This window comes from Hemitrygon akajei, chromosome 28 (genome assembly GCF_048418815.1).
Source record: "Hemitrygon akajei chromosome 28, sHemAka1.3, whole genome shotgun sequence".
NCBI classification, from domain to species: domain Eukaryota; kingdom Metazoa; phylum Chordata; class Chondrichthyes; order Myliobatiformes; family Dasyatidae; genus Hemitrygon; species Hemitrygon akajei.
The window spans coordinates 33,463,236-33,481,693 of record NC_133151.1 but is presented as its reverse complement, the minus strand read 5'-3'; the positions used below and the strand labels follow the sequence as shown (position 1 = coordinate 33,481,693).

The 18,458-nt window shown below is 47.5% G+C and overlaps 1 protein-coding gene and 1 non-coding gene across 2 annotated transcripts in view; one reads left to right on the top strand and one right to left on the bottom strand.

Moving 5' to 3' along the window:
- The window catches only part of LOC140717809 (uncharacterized), an 845,297-nt gene that overhangs the window by 289,662 nt on the left and 537,177 nt on the right, over positions 1-18,458 (bottom strand). The gene's annotated exons all lie outside the window — the stretch shown is intronic.
- Positions 17,206-17,279, top strand: trnan-guu (transfer RNA asparagine (anticodon GUU)). The gene has a single exon. It is a non-coding gene; the product is annotated as a tRNA-Asn (tRNA).

The window sequence follows — 18,458 nt, the reverse complement described above, 5'->3', positions numbered from 1 at the left end:
TAGAAACAGAAATCGGTCAATCAGCTCAGCGAGTCTGCTCCGCCGTTCCATCACGGCTGATGCCGGTTCCGACTAAACCCCATACACTTGCCTCCACCGCAGTCTGCGGCTGAGCATTCCAGAGGTTTGTTACTCTGGCTAAAAAGAAATCCTCCTTACCTCAGTCTAAAAGGTCGCCCCTCAATTTTGAGGCTGTACCCTCTAGTTCTGGACACCCCCACCAGAGGAAACATCCTCTCCACGTCCAGCTTATCTTGCTCCTTCAACATTCAGTAGGTTTCAATGAGAATTATAGTTGTTGCTCTAATGTGCAGAATATCACCGCCGAGCTTCCGTCCCTTCCCTAAATGTGCGGGTGCTTTTGAATTCCCCTGCCGAGGACTGATATACAGCAAGGAACCATTCTAAACAGTCCCACGTGTCACAGGCTTCTCCCGGCGTCTCAACGAGGCAATGAAAGGCCAACCATCGTGCGGGAAATTTCTTCATCTGGGATTTTCCACCTAGTTTTCAAACTTCACAAACAACAGTGTTGAAATGCTGGGTTTGAACCCTGGACTTCACGCATGCGCTCCTCCACTGAGCTACGTCCCCAGTGGCAAATGAACGATGATATCTTCTGTATGAGACTCTGATCACAAAGGTTGGACGTTGAAAGATAGAAAATAGAAGTCGGAGTAGGCTATTCGGTCGAGACAATTCCGCCATTCATTTCGATCCTGGTCGCTCATGTAAACCTCAGTTTCTCTTGCCGATCACTATGCAGGCCCTTTCATCCCTTCTGTATATGAAGATATGTCTGACCTCTCCTCGATTTATTCTCATTGTGGGGAGCTGCGTCAGGGAGAAAAGGAGAGGGACTGTCTGACGGTCCCACACCATTGACCTGCACGATTTAAGGAATTTAAGGCAAAGAGCAGCATCAGGCTTTTTAAATTAGAGTATTAATTTAAAAGACCGATGTAACAGTGGATGAAGTAAATGTTTCACCAAACGCAAGACTGCACATTAGTCCTGAATAAAAACAGGAAATTTTTGGAAATTCGCATTCACGTCAAATTTTGGAGAAAATATTTTAATGACTTGTCAGATTCTTGCAGACTGAAACGGAATGATCATTAAATACCCAAACTAACATTGTTCCCAGCAGTCGGGAATGCCGTCAACCGAGTCATGAGGATGTCAAGTTGTGGATTTATTTAACTTGCATGATGACGTGAACGAAACATCCGGACTCCTGGGTCGGAAAATGATACAGAGAGGCACATTGAGGTCAATAAATCACTCAGCTGCCTCAGAAACCATTGAGGGTCTGGGTCTTGTGTTACACCCACCCGCCACCAGAGGGGACCGATGAGCTGGCAACCGCCGCAACACGTATTGGTTGCAGGACAAACAAGTCAAGTCACTTTTATTGCCTTTCCCCGCCTCTACATTACAATCACCTCCTACTTTCTCCCATCAGGTGCATTAGCACCACCTACTGTAATGGAATACGAAGGGAAGATTGATGGGGATCAGATGCTACGTCAAAATCTATTTTAACTAAAACGTTGAATAGGGTCCAACACGACATAACCGTCCCTGCCTCAGATGCCAGTATATCCTGCAAATTCTTCGCCCCAGATCCACCCATGACATGCCTAAACAGCTTCCTACGTTCCAAATAATATCTGTGGCACATCATGATCACATGTTGCACCCTCTCTGGGACATTACAAAAATCACGTGACACATTCCCCTACTACCCAACAAGTGCCAATGAGAAGTGCAAAGCCGCATGTCCATCAATTAGTCTCATAAACCACACATCTTCCCTCCTATTCTTTCCCAAAAGGTTCCACTCTTGGACAGATGGAAACAAACTATAATACCACCTCCCTGTGGAACTCGTATCCCAGACTGTCTGCTATTTCCCAACCCCAGGCAACCTAGTACAACATTTGACTTCATGCTTTCCCATATGAACTACAATATCTACCTCAGACTAAGCAAGTGTCTGTTTAGCTGTAACATCTGCCCTTTCATTACCCTACACACCCAAATGTGTAGGTGCCAATGAAAACTGTACACTCTTGGGAGTGTACTTGGCCCTTTCTCCTCTGAGCGACGGAGCCTGAGAAGTAACTTGATAGAGATGAGGGGCAATGATCGTGTGGCTAGCCAGGGGCTTTTCCCCCAGGGGTGAAATGGCTAACACGAGGGTACATAGTTTTAAGGTGCTTGGAATTAAGTACTTGAGGGATGTCAGGGTTAATTTTTCACACAGAGAGTGGTGGGTGAGTGGAATTCACTGCCGGCGGTGGTGGTAGAGGCGGATACAATAGGGTCTTTTAGGAGCCTCTTGGAAATTCTAGGCAGTTTCCAGAGTAGGTTACATTGTCTGGAGAACATTGTGGGCCGAAGGGCCTGTAATGTGCTGTAAATTTCTATGGTCTGTGTTCTGTGTTCTTTCCGCATTCTTCAGAGCATAGAGATCATGATACACTTTCATCAACAGATCATTATGGTCTTCTTAAAGACTTTGATTATAAACTCCATAGTACTGAGGCAGTGTCTGGGCAGATCACAACTCTCTCTGACTTGTTCACCCCATTGCAGACTAATGATGATGGCCAGAAGTTCTGTTGTATTGATAACTGCTGGTACAGTACACAGTAAAAATGAGACAACGTTTTTCAGGACCATGACGTTACATGACACAGTACAAAAACTAGACTGAACTACGTAATAAACAACACAGAGAAAAATAAACAATAACTACACTAGACAACAGACCTACCAAAGGCTGCATAAAGTACACAAAACAGTGCAGGTATTACAATAAATAATAAGCAGGACAATAGGGAAGTAATGTGTCAGTCCAGGCCTGGGTATTGAGGAGTCTGATAGCTTGGAGGAAGAAACTGTTATAAAGTCTGGTCGTGAGAGCCCGAATGCTTCGATGCCTTTTACCAGATGGCAGAAGGGAAAAGAGTTTGTATGAGGGGTGCATGGGGTCCTTCATAATGTTGTTTGCTTTGCGGATGCAGTGTGTAGTGTAAATGTCTGTGATGACGGGAAGAGAAACCTCGATAACCTTCTCAGCTGACCTCAGTATCCGCTGCAGGGTCTTGCGATCCGAGATGGTGCCATTTCCGGACTAGGAAGTGATGTAGCTGCTCAGGATGGTCTCAATACAATCCCTGTAGAATGTGATGAGGATGGGGGATGGGAGATGGAGTTTCCTCAGCCTTCGCAGAAGGTAGAGGCGCTGCTGGGCTGTCTTTGCTATGGAGCTGGTGCTGAGGGACCAGGTGAGATCCTCGGCCAGGCGAACACCAAGAAATTTGGTGCTCTTAACGTCCTCTGCCGAGGAGCCGTGGATGTCAGCCGGAAGTGGTCGCTCCATTCTCTCCTGAAGTCAACAGCTATCTCTTTTGATTCGTTCACATTCAGAGACAGGTTGTCGGCTCTGCACCATTCCGTTAGCCGCTGCAACTCCTCTCTGGAAGCTGACTCGTCGTTCTTGCTGAAGAGACCCACCACGGTCGTGTCATCGGCGAACTTGATGGTGTGTTTCGAGCTGTGTGTTGCAGCACAGTCGTGGGACAGCAGAGTGAACAGCAGTGGACTGAGCACACAGCCCTGGGGGGTGGGGGAGCCCCGTGCTCAGTGTGATGGTGTTGCTCCCGATCCGGACTGACTGAGGTCTCCCAGACAGGATGTCTAGGATCCAGTTGCAGAGGGAGGTGTACAGCCCCAGTAGGCTCAGCTTTCCAATCAGTTTCTGAGGGATGATTTGCGTTGAATGCTGAACTGAAGTATATGAACAACATCCGAACGTATGTGTCTTTTTTTTTGTCCAGGTGTGTTAGGGCCAGGTGGAGGGTGACGGCAATGGCGTCGTCTGTTGAGCGGTTGGGACGGTACGCACACTGCAGGGGGTTGAGTGAGGGGGGCAGCTGTGGATAAATATCCCTGAGTCCACCCGGTTACTAACTGTGTTTTTAGAACCATCTGTAAAGTTAGGCAAAACGTAAATAATACTGGCTGCCTTAAATGACAAGAAGCCCTGTCACCACCACAGGAGTTTGTTTATCCACTGGTAATCTCAAATCTATTCCCACAGCTGGAAATGTCCATGATGGACCTCCTGGCCAGACCACTTGTCCAAAAATCCCCAAGACCATATTCCCACCCATATTCTGTAAGTGTCTGCAGAAAACATTATCAGCTCTGCTGGTATATTCCCAACAAACCATTAAAACAGAATTAGTCTGAAGTGAGATCCTCACCCTATTAATCAAGTCCAGTTTGCAGGGCTCATTTTTTCCTCTCGGCATGTCGAGAAACATCTCGCCTTGTTTAACCTCCAATGCATCTCTAGCTGTGGTCGGGAATGCTCCACTACAGAGTCAAAGTGCACTAGTCTGTAGATCATCCGGCCTGCATAAAACTGAACGAGCTGCCTCTCTATAAATGAAACAACCTGTATTAACGGACAATAAATGTTCAACAGAACAGCTCTGGAAGAGCCACAGTCATGCGCAGTTAACGACCTGCTTACATTTATCCTCTAAAAATTTTATATAAAACATTACATAAGACTCTCCATATCAGCCGAAGCCCGATATATTTAAACACAGGAACACTAGACAGCAAACTCTCACACACTGTAAGGTGAATATAATCCGCACCAAGTTTCCGAGTAAAACACACACATCCAAAATGCTGGTGGAACACAGCAGGCCAGGCAGCATCTATGAGGAGAAGCACTGTCCAGTATCTTTCCTTTCAGTTAGTCCTGACGAAGGGTCTCGGCCCGAAACGTCGACAGTGCTTCTCCTTATAGATGCTGCCTGGCCTGCTGTGTTCCAGCAGTATTCTGTGTGTGTTGCTTGAATTTCCACTATCTGCAGATTTCCTCGTGTTTGCTTTTGAAAAACACTCACATTTTGATTTGACACAGAAAATTTAAAACCCAGTCCAAAGACCATTCTTCCATTGCTGTTAACACTGCCTGTTCAAGACCTTACCACATAGACCTTACCATACCACAATTACAACCCCTTTTCCTCATACCCCATCATCTGTATATAATGCCAAACTAAGCACAGGCCCAACACCATCGATATACTGTTAATCCTCAGATTAATCAATATTGGACAAATAACACATTCCGGACTGGAAGGCAACTGTAAATTCTGATGACATTTCTTCACAATCCACAACCACTCTGAATGACTGGCCGAAAAGAAAAACAATACCCTGTTGTAAGACATACCACCAGTGCGAAGAGAGGGGTCCGAATAAGCTGTCAATCAGAGCAGCTAATGGGAAACCATTAAACAAATAATTCATGAAAAATGCTCGACTGGGGCGGGGGGAGGGGAGTGTATGTGTGGGGAAAGCCTCATCTCCACACCGGGCCGATAGAAAGAAAATTAAAAAAATATATTTAAAAAGGGAAATAAAGAGCGAGATATAAAACCAAACAAACATATAAAATGGTCTACTGGACTGTCGATGACCTGTTGGTAAGAAAGAGCCGCTGATTGGGTAGAACCCTCATCAGGAAAATGTTAATGCCAACGATTTGTAACAATATCCGATTTGTCGCTGAAATTTTTAATTAAGAACATGTGGCCTTTCCGTGATGAGTTGGGACTAGATGGTTTGGCTTTGCTTTCCTCAGAATGAAGGAGAAGCCGAGGAGCTGAGAGTGGCTCTGGGGCTCACTGGGTAAAAGCCAGGTCAGGCAATACTCTACATTACGTCAGCTGGTCTCGCCTCAGCTCTGTCGCATCGAATCAGCTCCAAGTCTGCTCCAGGAACGGTTCAATATTGTCTCATTCCCCACTCTCCGGCCGGGCCCCATCGCTTCGATTTAGTCCGTACGCGCCACGCACAACCGTCTAGCAGCTTCAAAACTGCAGTTCTCACCGCAAAAATTCCAGTTCGTATAGGCGGTTTGAAAACTCTACTCCGAATGGCAAGTTGATTGCAGTGATCGTTTTGCTGAGGAATGTGTGATTCGTAAAGTAGTTCGTGGTTTTGTTTGATACCGACAAGTGATCGCTGTGCATCACCAGCACCATCATAAACCGAAGTGTCCCCTCTCTAGTGCCAGGGTTAGGGACGTCTCCCAGCATCTATAGAAATCCCTCAAGGGGGTCAGCATTTATTCAGCCGGAGGTATTGGTTCACGTCGGTAGCAGTGGACAGGTAGAAAAGAGATGATGCCCTGTACCGTGAATATAGAGAGTTAGGGAAAAAGTTAAAGAGCGGGACCTGAATTGTTGTAATCTCCGGGTGACTCCCAGTACCGTGTGGTAGTGGGGGTAGGAAGAGAAAGGTAGTATAGATGAATGTGTGACCGAAGAGCTGGTGTAGGGGCAGAGGTTCAGGATTTTGGATCATAGATTCATAGCGCCATAGAAAAGTATAGCACAGAAACAGGTCAATCAGTCTATCTCGCCTGTGCCAAATCCTTTAAACTGCCCACTCCTATCGACCTGCACTGGGAACATCTCCCTCCATACTCCTACGATCCATGCACCTATTCAAACTTCTCTTAACAGGTGACATCAAACTTGCATGCATCACGTGTTGGCAGCTCGTTCCCGCACCCACATCTGAGTGAAGAATTCTCCCTTTGTGTTCTCATTAAACTTTATCACCAACCAGCCTCACCCCATGATCTCCAGTTGGAGTCCCACCCAGCCTTCGGGGGAAAACCCGATCACTGGGACTTCTCCTGGTGCAGGGATAACCTGTACAAGAGGGATAGTTTGCACCTTCACTGGAGGAGGGTCAGTATCATAAAGTTCATTACTGCTGAAGCAGCGAAGGGGAGAGCGAATGTGAGATCGCGATGAATGGGCTCGAGGGAAAGCGCCGGAAGGAGACATCGCGGGGGGAGGCAGAGAGAGAGGGAGGTAGAGAGAGAGGGGGAGAGGGAGGGGGGGAAGAGCGGGAGAGAGTGGAGAGAGGGAGAGAGAGGGAGAGAGAGAGAATATGAATGAGTGAGCACGAGGATTTAGGGAGCGAAGTAAAGAGCGAATGAGACATTGCGAGAACGTGGGCGCGTGGGAGTTGGCGTGAGGCAGAGGGCACAGGTAGGACGGGAGCTCGGCTCCGCCTTCTTCAGGACAGCAGGGGAACGGCAGGCAGCATTGCCCCTGGTGCTGAACCCCACGTGGGGTTTGTGGTCGCGATGTGAAGGAACCCGGTACCGCTATAATTGAGTTTCTCTCCGCCAAAATGCCGGCGTGGAGTTCAGGGTGAAATTTCACTGAGCTACATATCAACTTTGTTTCTCCCTTCACAGATGCTGACTTACCTGCTCAGTATATCCAGCAGATTCCGCTTTTAGTTCATGATCAACTCTATTTCTCTGACTCCGGATCTCTGCCCCTGTCGCATGAAGAGCACATAGTCATCCCTGGTTAAGGTGATGGACTGGAAATCCATTCGGTTGTCTCCGTGCTGGTTCTAATACTGTCCACTGCAATGAGTGGCGGAGCGGACACGAACCGCCCACTCCAACTTCTGTTTTCTAATTTTCAACGTCCAGGCTCTGTGATTTGCTACTCAGTTTTGTTACTAAGGATGAGGTCATGGAGTACCTGGTGACACAGGACAAGATTGGGCAAAGTAAGTATGGTTTCCTTAAGGGAAAGGATTGTGAGCAGTCTTGGGCTCAGCATCTTAGAAAAGATGTGCTGTCATTGGAGAGGATGGAGAGGAGGTGCACAAGGATGTCTCCGGAAAGGAAAGGGTTGTTTGAGGAAATGAGGAACTTTTGATAGCTCTGGGTCTGTACTCACTGGAATTTAGAAGTATGAGGGGGTATCTCGTTGAAACCTTTCGAATGTTGAAAGGCCTAGACAGAGTAGATGTGGGTAAAGATATGGGAGTCAATGATCAGTGGTCACAGTCGGAGAATAGAGGGGCGTCCATTCAAATCAGAGATGCGGAAAAATGTATGTACCCAGAAGGAGGTGAATTTGTGGAATGTATTATCACAGGCATTTGTGGAGGGCAGGTCGTTAGGGGTATTCCATGCAGAGCTTGATATGTTCTTGGTTGGACACGGCTCGCAGAGAGTTGTGTGGGTCTGGAATGCACTGCCTCGGAAGGCAGTGGAGGCCAATTCTCTGGATGCTTTCAAGAAGGAGCTAAATAGTTCTCTTATGGATAGGGGAATCAAGGGATATGGGGACAAGGCAGGAACCGGGTATTGATAGTAGATGATCAGCCATGATCTCAGAATGGCGGTGTAGGCTCGAAGGGCCGAATGGTGTACTTCTGCACCTATTGTCTATTGTCTATTTTAATGGGATAAGGCTACGGTCTGGGGCTGAGGAGGGGAAAATGCATCAGCCATGATCAAATGGCGGTGCAGACTCGATGGACCACATAGCTTAATTCTGCTCCAATACCTTATGTGCTTATCGGATCAGATGGAAGAATCCATCATAAATTTGACATTGGGGATGTAGCTAGTGGGAGAGAGCATGCTTCGCATGTATGAAGTCCCGGGTTCAATCCCCGGCATCTCCACTGAATTTTGATAAATGGGCCGAAAGCAGGGGAAGAAATTACTCTACGTTCATCCGTCATCTCCGTCATTGAAGTACGGGATAAGCCTATAACATACGAAAGAGTTAAGAACAGGCCCTTGCACGGGCCCTCGCAGAATCAGTGGGGAAATTCAAAAAAACACTGCACAACATTCATGCCATTTAAATTCTCATGCACCTCCCTTGTCCATATCGTTTTAGTCCTCAGTACTGATGTTGCGAACGTCAGTTCTTGCCAATATTTAGGGAACAGAAATAGAGCCAGACTTTCCAGTGTGGGCAAAGTGGAATATTTGGAAAATATTTCCGTGCATCAGTTAAATCCCGTTGATGAATGTTCCTCACCCCAACACGCAATCAGGCCGGAATGGGAACTTTACACAAGGAGCAGCTGAATCGGAAGCGATTCGGAGGTCTGTCCCGTAGCACAGGAAGAAGTGTTTGTGTGAAAAGCGCCGCTGTCACAGTCAACGAACAAACATCGGGGTGACCCTTTGAGCTATCCTGTGCTCCGATATCCCCAAAGTCAGATCGCTCTTTCGCATTGGTTTTTCGTCAATATAGTGGTTAGTATCATCGTCTGTCACAGGGAAGACAGAGGTTAATTTCCCCGACAGGTCAATGGTTTTGCTGTTTCCGTAGTAAAAATAATTGCCAATCGAATTTTCAAAGTAAATTGAAAAGGGTTAAAGAGGTTAAATCCGAGTTTGGGGTTGAAGAGATCGGTTCTTTGGGGATGTGGAACAGTCGGTCTGCAGTGGTTCCGGGAACGGAGAGTCACCCGATAGGAAGGCACTTTGTGTTCAGCGTCGTGAAATCTCGCTTCAGCGACTGTGTATTTCAAAGAGTCATTCGGCGCAACACGCGGTGACAGAGAACAATGTTTCCGGAAATATTTGCCTCTTCCACTTTTAAGTGTTAAACAAAGGCTGTTGCTGTGCTCGGTTTAAGGTTTTCGTATAAAGAGTCAGAAAGGAGAGAGCGAGTGGAATCGGTGCCTTCACACAGCTCAGGCCACCCTGCAGAGACTCTGTGAGACTCCTTCCGTCTAACTGCGAGCTCGGAGCTGTGAAAGGTCATCAACCTCCATGGACGCTGCCTAACCTGCGGAGTATTTCCGGCAGCTTCTGCTTTTGGTTTAGGATCAGTCCTGTTCATCTGACCCCGGGATCGGTGTTGTCTTCATCCGTCCCAGGACACAGTGATTACAAACCATGTAAAATATTCTTCTTTGAGCAGTGTGTATTCGTGGCCGATTTTTTTTTTTTTATTTTTTTTTTGGCGATGCACTGGGAATCTATTGGTATTTTCGCGTCTAATTCTGACAAGCATGTGGTTCCAACGTTTTCTGTTTTATATTGTCTTCTCCTATCATTTCGTATTTCCCCTCCCCGCTGCTTTAAAATCTCCTAGTATCCTTACTTTCAGTTAGTCCTGTCGAAGGGTCTCAGCCCGAAACGACGACAGTGCTTCCCCCTATAGATGCTGCCTGACCTGCTGCGTTCCACCAGAAATTTTTGAGCGTTGCTTGAATTTCCAGCATCTGCAGATTTCCTCGTGTGTGGGGAATCGGGAACTGCTGGCGGTCAAACTAGCTCTGTAAAAACGGAGGCACTGGCTGCAGGGGGCTGAACACCCGTTTATGGTGTGGACTGATCATAAGAACCTGGGTATATTCAGACCGCCAAACGGTTGAAGTCCCGCCAGGCCCGTTGGGCGTTATTTTTGGACCCTCACGTATCGTCCAGGATCCAAAAACGGGAAGCCGGACGCGCTATCCTGCCAGCATGACTCCAAAGGATGACACCTCCAGTCCCGAGACTATCCTCCGACCATCCTGCGTGGTGGCCTCCCTCACTTGGCAGATCGAGGTCAAAGTAAACGAACCTCAGCCTGGCAATGGACCCGGCGATAGTCTGTACTTGTCCGTCTCCGTCAGGTCTCAGGTTCTCCAATGGGGAGCACATCCCGGTTCACCTACCACCCCGGGAGTGATTAGACCCTGACTCTCCTGAGGAAGCAATTTTGGTGGCCGTCCATGGAGGGGTACACACGTTCTTATTTCTCGGCTTGTTCCATCTGTGCCCGAAGAAAGATCTCTCATCGGCCACCTGCGGGTCTTCTTCGTCCTCTCCCGGTCCCTGGTCGTCCCGGGTCACACATCGCAATAGACTTCGTCACCGGTCTACCCCCTCCCACGTAAATACCACTGTTCTTACCGTGCTAGACCGATTCTCCCGGGCAGTTCACATTGTGGCCCTCCCTGAACTCCTTTCCTCTCAAGAAACCTGAGATTTTCTCGTCCGCCACGTCGTCCGCCTGCACAGAATCCCCGCGGACATCGTCTCAAATCAAGGTCCCCAGTTCGTCTCGCCGGTATGGAAGGCCTTCTTTCAAGCCTTAGGTGCATCGGTCAGCCTGTCATCCAGCTTCCACCCCCAGACGAACGGGCAGTCGGAGCAGGTCAACCAAGACCTGAAGGCGACCCTACGTTGTGTAAAGGCAAAAGACCCGTCGATCTGGAGCGAGTACAACCTGTGGATTGAGTACGCCCACAACTCTCTGGTACGCATGGCACTACTCAGATCAACGAATCGAAATGAGAAGACAGACGACCGACACCGGACTCTGGCACCAGAGTACCAACCTGGGCAGAAGGTGTGGCTTTCCTCCAGGGACATCCCGCTCGAAAACTATCATAGGAAACTCGCCCCTCGCTTCCTGGGACCATTCAAGGTTGCAAGGTTTATCAATCCCACAGCGGTCCGCCTAAAGCTACCAATGTCCATGGGCATTCACCCAACTTTCTATATGTTTCCGTCAGCCCCTTGTATACCCCAGCTGAGAATCCCCCACCTCATCGTCACCGTCTCATCGACAACCAACCGGCATACACCATCCGACGACTACTAGATGTTCGGGGCAGGGGTCTCCAACACCTGGTGGACTGGGAAGGGTACAGTCCAGAAGAGCTTTATTGGGTTCCCAGATCCTTCATCCTGGACCCTTCCCTCATCCAGGACGTTCATCTTGACCGTCCAGACAAGGCTGGAGGATCGCCGAGAGGCTCCCGTTGAGGTGGAGGGCGGGTATTCTCATTGTCCCTTCTGGCAACGGGATAACCTCATCAGGAATTGGGCCTCAATCACCTCGTATAGTTCCCAATCATTCCCTGGCTCCAATAATTACAGGCACCTGCTTTACATCAGCCAATGCAGTATAAGAATCATGTGACCGCAACAAGAAGCTGCCAGTTCGTTGGTCGACTCGTTCCATGGTTCTTAGCACTAACAGTTCTGCGTCTAGCATCGTTCCTGAATTCTCTACTAAAATCAAGTCTCCGGGTAAAGACTCCCTTGGCACCAATTCCACACTCGCTACGACTGTAATTCCTCCCGACTCGGCCTCGGTGCCCGTGTTCAGGAATTGTAACAAAACCAGAGAAACAACTCATATCAAGAGTCTATCTATCTCTGGGAGGGAAAGGAACGTTGTTTTGTACTCGAAAAAGTTATTTAAAATACATTTTCTGTGGCTTGTTTTGGTATGTGCTAGTAGATGTAGATTTCATTCAATTAATCAATTCGAATTTTATTTTTACAATATAAGAACATTTCTCAGAATATCTAAATCAACGATTTGGGAAGATGCTACGATGAAGCAGATTCACGGGTTTGACAAGTGAGATAGAAGACAGGATCAACACACACAGAATGCTGGAGGAACTCAGCAGGCTAGACAGCATTTACGGAAAAGAGAACAGTCGAGGTTTCGGGCCGAGACACTTCAGCAGATGAATAGCAGAATTACAAGGAGGAGGGAGGAAAAGGAGAAGCAAGGTGATAGTTGAAACCTGGAGCGGCTGGGGTGAAGTAGCCCGGATGATTCATTTCTCGTTGACTTCATCGTACAAGTTAAATAACGATGCAACTTGAAATCCTCCTCACTTGGTTGAGGGGATTCTGACTGCGTGGTGCAACGTTAATTCAGGGATCCTTGTGTCATTCAGTTTCTGCAAGAATGTGATAAATGATCGGTTATTTGAAATATTTAATTTAATTCAGCGTGGAAGCGTATTTCTACAATGTTCTGTTTCTATTCAGAACTAACTTGCAATCTTCTGTTTGGTGAAATATTTTACTTCATCTGTCTCTATGAAAGCATTTGAAACTACTAATTTGATATTCTACTTTGAAAACGCCTGTTGTTGTTCTTGGCTGAAACTCCTTAAAGGCCAGTGGTGTGAGACCGTCAGACACTCACGTCTTCTTTCCTCACTGTAGCATACTCTCGCCAATATCTGAATAAATCAAGAAGAGGTCAGTCAGACCTCTTTTTGTCCCTCCTTTTTTTCTCTCTCTTTCTGCCCATCACTCTGCCTGTTCTCCATCTCTCTCTGGTGCTCCCCTCCCCCTCTCTATCTCCCTGGGCCTCCCGTCGAATGATCCTTTCCCTTCTCCAGCTCTGTATCCCTTTTGCCAATCAGCTTTCCAGCACTCAGCTTCACCCCACGCTCTCCGGACTTCTCCTATCATTTGTCATTTTTCCCTCCCCCTGCTACTTTCAAAGCTGTTACTATCTTTCCTATCAATTGCTCCTGACGAAGGGTCTCGGCCCGAAACGTCGACAGTGCTTCTTCTTATAGATGCTGCCTGGCCTGCTGTGTTACACCAGCATTTTGCGTGTGTTGCTCGAAATGAATGGCGTTCTGGCTGGATAGACCGAATAGCCGAGACCGACTTCTATGTTCTATCATTCAACATTCGACCTTTGATCAGAGAAGATTTCACATACATTTGACGATGGGTTTGCAGATCAGTGGCAGAACGCAGGCTTCGCACGTATGACGTCTTAGGTTGAATTGTAGACATCTTCACATTGATGGTTGAATTGTGAAAAATGGGCGGAAAATCCCAGATGAGAAAATTGCCTTTACTATCACAGACCGAACGTTTGATTTCCGTTTGAAGCGCGGTGGATAAGCGGGTAATACAGCGGAGAGAAAAGGACGAGCCCTTGTTGTATCACGCACCGGTGGAGAAATTCAAAAATCCCCGCCTCTTTTAAGGGAGGGGCCAAAGTATCGGCGACACCGACTGGTCAGCCTGAGAAAAACTTAAATTTGAATAAATAATGCAGCAACAACAAAATCCCATTGGAGCAATTGTTTGAATGAAGTGTTTGCAATGCGAAAACAAATCATCATTTGTTCATCAAAGTCGCGAGTTCCGTTCACACGGAGACAAGTGGATTGTTGGTTCATCAAGGAATTCCGCCATTCACTCAAACATCGGGACAGGATTGGGAAGATAATGGGACCTCGGGATTGACACCCCAGTGTGTGTGTAAACGTCATTATACATACATTAAAAAAAACTTGCATGGGCTGAATTCTCCATCTGAGCAATTACATTGTTATCTGTTGACCGCCCTCGTAAGTGGTCCATTCAGGTAGTCAAATGGATCATAAAGGAGGACGAGATTGAAACAAGTCCGGACGCTGGCCCTGCTACGCTGCGCCGGGCCAGTGTCCTGGAGCTCCATCGTTGAGAGCCTAGTGGGAGCTCCCTCAGCACACGTAGAGCAGTGACTCAGGAAGGAAACCCGGTTCCGCCTTCTCCAGGACAGGAGGGAAACGGCAGGCGCAATTGTCCGGAGTGCTGATGTCCACATGGGAATGTTGGGGTTTGTGGTCGCGATGTGAAGGAACCTTGTACTGCTATAATTGAGTTCCTCTCCGCCCAAATGTACGCATGGAATTCAGGGTGAAAAGTCACTGAGCAAGAGATGAGCTCAGTTTCTCCCTTCATAGATGCTGACGTATGTGCTGAGTATATCGAGCAGTTTACGCTTTTAGTTCAGGATCAACTCTGTTTCTCTGAGTCCGGATCTCTGCTGCCCCAGTCGCATGTGGAGAACATGGTAATCATGTCCGAGTGGTTAAGGTGATGGACAGGAAATCCATTGGGTTGTCTCCGTGCAGGTGTTAATGCTGTCCACAGCAATGAATGGCCGAGCGGACTCGAAAGGCCGAATTGCCTACTGCAACTTTTATTTTCTATTTTTCAACGTTCATCCTTTGTGATTTGCTACTCTGATTTGCTACCAAGGGTGAGGTTATGGAGTACTTGGTGACACAGGACAAGATTGGGCAAAGTAAGTATGATTTCCTTAAGGGATAGTAATGTGAACAGTCTCGGGTTCCTCATCTTAGAAAATATATGCTGGCATTGGAGAGGATGGAGAGGATGTTCACAACGATGACTCCCGAAATTAAAGGGTTAACATATGAGGAACTTTTGATAGCTCTGGGTCTGTACTTCCTGGAATTTAAACGGATGAGGAGAGATCTGACTGAAACCTTTCGACTGTTGAAAGGCCCAGACAGAGTAGATGTGGAAACGAGGTTTCCTACGGTGGAGGAGTCAAGGATAAGAGGTCACAGTCAAAGGTCGAGAGCGTCCATTTAAAACAGAGATGCAGACGCAAGCAAATTCATGGAATGTATTACCACAGGCATCAGGGGACAGCAGGTCGTTGAGGTTTTTTAAGGCAGAGCTTAATATGCTCTTTGTTGGACACGCCATCAAAGGATACGGGAGAGGCCTGAGGACTGGGGTTGAGGGGAGGGGGAATCGATCAGCCATGATCAAATGGCGGAGCTGACTCGATGGGGCACATAGCTTATTTCTGCTCCTATGCTCTTATCCGATCAGATGGAAGATTTCATCATAAGTTTGACATTGGGAATGCAGCTCAGTGGAAGAGCGCAAGCTTCGCACGTATGAAGTCCCTGGTTCAATCCTCGGCATTTCCACTGAACTTTGATAAAGGGGCCGAAAACAGCTGAAAAAATTACTCTACGCTCAGCCTTCATTTCGGTCATCGAAATGCGGGATAAGCCCGTAACATATGGGGATTGTACAATTCATTGTACAACAATTCCAATAACTCTGAAAGGCGCAGCGGAACCGCGATGGGCTGATAACCCCGAAGTCGATGGTTCGAAACCACATTCTGTTGTATTCATCATTTATCAGTGCGTTTTGAAAACGCGGCCCGTCACGTTATGCCGGGACACAGGTAAGTCCACCGCGTTCATTTGAATAATGAAAGGAGAAATGACAAAAGAGTTTTCATTACTTGTGTGCAACGGTCGAAATGAGCATTTCTGGTTTATCCACGACATTTCATTCCGGTATGTCAGTATGGTTTCGTAGGCACACATTCATCCGCACAGGTTTTAATGAAGGCAGCGACAACTGTGGCGTACCCACTGAGACTCGAAGATGAATCCCTGACTACATTCCTGTCTACACATTCAAAGCTGCCCTGCATGCGCTCCTGTGCCTCCTTGTCCATACCTTTCTGGTCCTCGCTACTGATACTGCGGGCCGCCTATATTTAGGGAGAAAAGATAGAGACAGACTCCCCAGTGTGGGCAAACTGGAAAATCTGGAAAATATTTCCCTGCATCAGTTAAATCCTGTTGATGAATGTCCCTCCCTCCAGCAAAAAATAAAGCCGGAATGAGAACTTTACACAAGGAAAAGCTGAATCGAAAGCGATTCCGAAGCCTCTCCCGTTGCACATGAAGAACTGATTGGGTCAAAAGTGCCAGTGCCACAGTTAACTAACAAACATTGAGGTGACCCTTTGAATCATCCTGTGCTCGGACATCCCAAAGTCAGATCGCTCTTTCTCATTGGTGTCTTATTCGTTTTGTGATTCGTATCCCCGTCTGTCACGGGGATGACGGCTGTTAATTTCCCCGGCAGGGAAATGCTTTTGATATTTCTATATTAAATGTAATTGCAACTCGAATTTTCAAAGTAAAATGAAAAGGGTTAAAGAGGTTAAATAGGAGTTTGGCATTGAAGTGATCGGTTCTTTGGGGACGTGGAACGGTCGATCGGCAGTGATCTCGGGAAGGGAGAGTCTGCCGAGCGGAAAGGACTTTGTGTTCAGCTTCGTGAAATCTCTCCTCCACGACTCTGTATCTCAGAACCATTCGGCGTATCACACAGTGACAGGGAACAACGTTTCCGCAAATATTTGCTTCATCCGCCTCTGTCACATTTTAAATGTTAAACAAAGGCTGTCGTTGACCTCGATTTAAGGTTTCCAGTTGAAAGAGTCAGAAAGGAGAGGGAGAGTGGAATCGGTGCCTTCGCCCAGCTCAGGCCACCCTGCAGAGACTCCGTGAGACTCCTTCCGTCTAACTGCGAGCTCGCGGCTGTGAAAGGCCTTCGACCTGAAACCTGAACTCTGATTCTCCCTCAACAGGCGCTGCCTTACCTGCGGAGTATTTCCGACAGTTTCAGCTTTTCGTTCAGGAACAGTTTTGTTTCTCTGACCCCGGGGTCGGTGTTGTCCTCATCCGTCTCGTGACACAGTGGTTACATCCCATGAAAATGCCCTTCTTTGAGGAGTGTGTACTGGTGGCCTAATGTTTTATCAATGCACTGGGAATCTATCGGTATTTTCGCTTTTAATTCTGACAAGTATGTGCTTGCAGCGTTTTCTGTTTTATATTGTCCGTCACCCTGTGACGCAAGCTGTTCATGCAGATTGAGAAAAGCCGGGTCACAGCATCGATTACCCGTCAGCATTTTCCAACGCCGGAATGGGCCAGCCTGTCTCTGTGGCGCAATCGGTGAGCGCGTTCGGCTGTTAACCGAAAGGTTGGTGGTTCGAGCCCACCCAGGGACGCTGTTGATCCGGCAACTTTTGCTGTGCGTTACATTGACCGCTGGGAAACGCTGCGCTGTCCGGAGACCGGTGTTCCCTGCTACTGCTCCATCACTTTCAGTGGGAATTAAAAATGTTTCTGTCACGTACCGAGGTACAGTGAAATGTTTCTCTATCGTAAGATTCATAGAGATCAAATCATTGTACAGTGTATTGAGAGAGAACAATGTGAAACAATAACAGAATGCAGATTAAAATTTAACAGCGACAGGGAAAGCACACTGCAGATAAATAATTAGGTGCAGCTTCATAAAGGGGTAGACTGCGAGGTCTAGTATCCATCTTACCCTACCCGGGAACCATATGGATACCAGACCGAGCCAGTTCTCCTCTCCCAGCATTTACCGCCATCTGGTGGAACTTGATCCCGCTCAATAATTTCTCTTTCGACTCCTCTCATATCCTACAAACAAAATGTTATGCCACTGATATTCGCATGGGTCCCAGCTATGCCTATCTGTTTGTCAGCTGCGTGGAAGAGTCTATCATGATAGTCTATCAATCTATCAGGGTTCGTCTTGTTCTCACCTACCTACCCCCAGCATTTGACTCCAGCACACAATTCTCTATAACTTCCGCCATCTCTAGAGGATCACAGCACGAATCCCAACCTGTATTTTCTGCAGCGATTGCTGCCTATGTGAATCCCATGTGCGTTAGTCCCTGTCATTGATCTCTCTCCTGGCACTTATCCTTCCAAGTGAAACAAGTGCTACACTTGCCCCAACACATCTGCCATCATAACCATTAATGGTCCCAAGCAATCCTTCCAGGTAAGACGACACTTCACCTGTGAGTATTGTACGGTCATCAACTGCATCCAGTGCTCTCGGTGTGGTCTCCTGTATATCGGTGAGTCCTGACACAGGTTTGGAGACCACTTCAGCGAGCATCTTCGCTCCGTCCACCAGAAAAACAAGCGACAGTGGCCACCTCTTTCAATTCCACTTCCCATTTCAATTCCGACATCACAGTCCATGGCCTCCTGCATTGCCGCGGAGGGCTACACTCAGTTTGGAGGAGCAGTACACTATATTTCGTCAGGGTAGCCTCCAACCTGACAGCATGTATATCGATTTCTGGAATTTCTGGTAATGCCCCTCCTGTCACCTTGTGTTTCTCCCTCCTCTCACAGTCTAA